At 51.4% G+C, this 4,272-nt stretch overlaps 1 long non-coding RNA gene across 1 annotated transcript; it reads left to right on the forward strand.

The window, feature by feature from the left end:
- Positions 1-3,110: 3,110 nt before the first annotated feature.
- LOC122461438 lies at positions 3,111-3,989 on the forward strand. The gene is made up of 2 exons (XR_006283324.1): positions 3,111-3,284; positions 3,951-3,989. It is a non-coding gene; the product is annotated as an uncharacterized LOC122461438 (long non-coding RNA).
- The last annotated feature ends 283 nt before the right edge of the window (positions 3,990-4,272 follow it).

Here is a 4,272-nt window from a genome sequence, read left to right on the forward strand (position 1 = left end):
CAAGTGATCCATGCATCCAGTCAAAATAGTTGGAGTGCAGAATATCAGAACCTAAACAAATTGCTAATGCATAAGCAGTAGACTGTTATTCCAGGAATAATTCTGAATAACAAATTTTGAATAAATTGTGGTCTCCCCACAGACAATTCACACACAGAACAAGACATGAAATTCATCAGCTCCATTATTTCTAAAAATTATTTGCCGTGTGATACTTCAAACACTTCAAACGTCTGAGCAGCTTGCAACAACCTACACTTTAAATGAAACCACAACCTGTTGGGGAAATCTTTCTGTCATTCCTCCTGACTAGGGAATGTTCCTCCGAACACTTGTACACTGATCAGGTTAGGCAATAGTGAACCAGATTTTATTTGTTAGATACCCTTTTGCCCTGTGACACAGGCAGCAACCCAGTCTTTCCACCTTTGTCTGTCTAATGCAGGGGTCTCAAACTCAAATGACCACGAGGGACTCATGAGGACTAGTACATTGGCCTGAGGGCCGCACCACTGACCACGCCCCACCTCCTGCCCCGGCCCCACCCCCACTCCACCCCTTCCATGAGGCCCTGCCCCACATCTTCCCACCCCTTCCCTGCCCCCATTCCAACCCCTTCCCTGAAATTTCCACCCCCACTCTGCCCCCTCCCTGCCCCCAGGGGCTGCAGGAGGTGTGCGGGGTGCGGCAGGGGGCTCAGGTTAGGGGTATGGGGTGCGGCAGGGGACTCAGGGCAGGGGGTTCGGCTGCAGGAGGAGTTCGGAGGGCGGGTATGGCCCAGCACGCACCGGGGGCAGGGCAGGCTCCCCGCCTGCCTGCCCTACCCCCGCGCAGCTCCGGGAAGCGGCCGGGACCTTTTGGGGGGGGGGGGGGGGAGGCGCACAGGGGTCTGTGTGTTGCCCTGGCCGCTCCTCCAGGTACCTTCCCCGAAGCTCCCATTGGCTGGGAACGGGGAACCGTGGCCAATGGGAGCTTCAGGGGAGGTACCTGGAGGAGCAGCCAGGGCAACACACAGACCCCTGGCCCCCCCTCAGGTCCCGGCTGCTTCCTGGAGTGGCATGGGGGCAGGGCAGGCAGGCGGGGAGCCGTACTGCCCCCGGTGTCCCCAGGCCGGAGCTGCCCTAGGTAAATGCTGGGGGGCTGGGGGTGCCACGGGGAGCTGGCGGGCCACAGAAAATAACCCCATGGGCCGCATGCAGCCCAGGGGCCGTGTGTTTGAGACCCCTGGTCTAATGCTATGTTTTTTGCTCTGTTATAGTCTGTTTCCATGACAGTGACATCTTTCTCAATGGCTTTCTTATGTCATCTGTTATCCCCCTCTTCCCCATCTTCTATCAGGTAATATCCAGTCAAGGGCTTGTCTAGGAATAGTCTTTGAACATCCATATATGTTCAGACCACTTCAGCCTTCTTTCTCGAATCCTTGTCTCTACAATCTGTTGGCCAGTCCTTTGTAACACATCAGCATTGATTACTTTATCCCACCAGTGGGCACTGAGTATTCTTCACAAGCATCTCTGATGGAATGCATTAAGCTCACTGTTGTGGGTTTCTTGCATTTGTCAAGTTTCAGAAGCATATAACAATGTATTACAAAGGCACTGTCCAGCTTGGTTCTTGTGTGAACCCGGCTGCCTGGATATCTGCTGATCTATGAAGGCTAGAAATTGGAATCTTAAGCAAAATAGAGATTCTTGGCTTTTCAAAGAGCTGTGACAGAGGAAGGATAGTCTGATGGTTAGAGTGCAAGCTTGGGCTCTGGGAGACTCAGGTTGGATTCCCTGGTGTACCACAGGCTTTCTATATGTGTGCCTGTAAAAAATGGGATTGTAGTACTGCCTACTTCATCAGGGTGTTTCATGGGGCTCATGTATTTTGATGATATGGGGACCATATAAGCAAGTACCTTATAGCACCTGCTTTTGCCATGCTAGGTACTGATGTTTTGGACTCAGTCTTGAGGTTGAGTATATGGACAAACCATCCTGGGGAATTTTGAAGAATTTAGATTTTATTAGTTATAACTTAAACTAGTCCCCAAAAAAGTAAAAAAAAAAATTCAAGGGAATCTTGTCAAAATGGTGACAACATCTTTAGTCATAAAACTTTCTGGACTTTTCTTCCCTGAAAATCAATTTTGTTATGAAAAATGTTGTTCAAAATGCAAGACTTGTGAAATTTTGACCAGCTGTAACTTTAACTGATGTCTGTATTCCTGGACTCTTGGTACTAATGGCTTGGCTACATGGGAAATTTTTCCAGTTTATACCAGTACAACTATACTGTATAGTTCTACCAGAATAGCAATAGCAGTTTAATTCCACATATGGATGCTCTTATTCTGGAATAAGAACAGCTATTTTCACCTAAGGGCTTGGCTATACTTGTGCGTTACAGCACATTAAAGCCCCGGGCGCACTAGCTCACTACCCAAGGCACGTAGAGCACTCTGACTCCGTGGCTGGTCCGCTCCTGGTACTCCACCTTGGCAAGTAGAATAATGTTTTGTGCGCCCCCGCTGGAGCGCTGCAGTGCCAGTGTGGATGCCCTGGTCTGTTAGTGCCCTCTGATTGGCCTCCAGAAGTGTCCCACAATGCCTGTTCTAGCCACTCTGGTCATCACTTTGAACTCTACTGCCCTGCTCTCAGGTGACCAAGTCAGACCCGCCCTTTAAATTCTCTGAGAACTTTGAAAATCCCCTTCCTGTTTGCTCAGCCAGGTGTGGAGTGCTCTCAGCGAATCTTTCCAGGTGACCATGCCTCCACACGCCAGGCAGTCCCCAGTATGAAGCAATGGCGAGGCACTGGACCTCACCAGTGTTTGGGGGGAGGAAGCTGTCCAGTCCCAGCTGCGCTCCAGCTGTAGGAATTACAATACCTTTGGGCAGATATCAAGGGACATGATGGAAAGGGGCCACGACCAGGATGCACTGCAGTGCAGGATTAAAGTGAAAGAGCTGCAGAATGCCTACCGCAAAGCCCGCGAGGCAAACCGCCGCTCCGGTGCTGCCCCCGCAACCTGCCGTTTCCTCAAAGAGCTGGACGCAATACTTGGGGCCAACCCCACCTCCACTCCGAAGACCACCATGGACCCTTCAAAGCCCAGTTCAACAAGGTGGGAGGAGGAGGAGAAGCAGCAAATCAGAAGCGAGGGTGCTGAGGCGGAGGCAGATACCCCGGAATCCCTAGATGCATGCAGCCAGGAGCTGTTCTCAAGCCAGGAGGAGGGTAGCCAGTCACGGTGGCCGGTGCTTGGGAAAGGATAAACACCAGAGGAGGTTCCGGGTAAGCGGCTTTTATTTTGGGAAGGATGTTATTCGGTGCGGGCTCTTGGGTGAGGAGGGTTAGGGCTGTATGCATGCGTAGATGCGGAATAGGGCGTTGATGTGCACTCTCACATTGCGGTAATCGGCCTCAGTGATCTCTTCAAAGGTCTCAGCCAGAACTTGGGAAATGCGCTTGCGCAGTTTCTCGGGAGAGCCACTGTGTTCCTTGTCCCAGTTAGGCTAACTTGTCCACGCCACTGTACTGTGAGGGATGGGGGGACCATTGCTGCACACAGGCAAGCTGCATATGGGCCAGGGTGGAAGCCACATTGCAGTAGAAGACCTTCCCTTGCTTCCCAGATCACCCTCAGCAGCGAGATATTTTCCAGGACGAACTCCTGTGGAAAAGGTCGGGACAGTGTTCAGTATAGGGGCCCCCTGCCGCTGTTGGCTCTCTGCAAGGCACAGAAACCCACAGGACAGTACAGCCGCGAAACAATCAGTCACGCTTGACCCTGTGCTTACTCACCATTTTTGGGGCTCCTGTGGGTTATGTGCTCTCGCTTTGGGATGGGCAAATTATGCTATTGTATAGACTGTGCTTGCCCTTAAGTACAAGGGAATCATTGCTCTGTCTGGTGTGAACAATGCTGCCTCTGTTAAGTGTTGCATTTTGCCTTTACAGATGCAACCTTGAGATCTCAACCGTCCATGTTAACACCGGCTGAAAGGCTCCAAAGAATCAGAAAGACGCCACATAGAAGAAAGGAAGACAAGTTGCATGAAGTAATGCAGCATTCAAGTAATGAAAATCGAAAAGTGCAGGAGTGGCGGGAGCGTGAAAGGAGGATCCGTCTGCAGAATGAGGAGCACCAGCACAAAAGCGTGGTGTTCTGGCAGCAAAGCATGGATCAGCTGATAAGCATAATGGAGATCCAGGCATTCATAGCCCTGCAGGCGGAACACTACCGTGCCCGACTGCCCCTGCAGCCCCTGTCCCAAAACTC

This window comes from Chelonia mydas, chromosome 8, assembly GCF_015237465.2.
Source record: "Chelonia mydas isolate rCheMyd1 chromosome 8, rCheMyd1.pri.v2, whole genome shotgun sequence".
Classification (NCBI taxonomy): Eukaryota; Metazoa; Chordata; order Testudines; family Cheloniidae; genus Chelonia; species Chelonia mydas.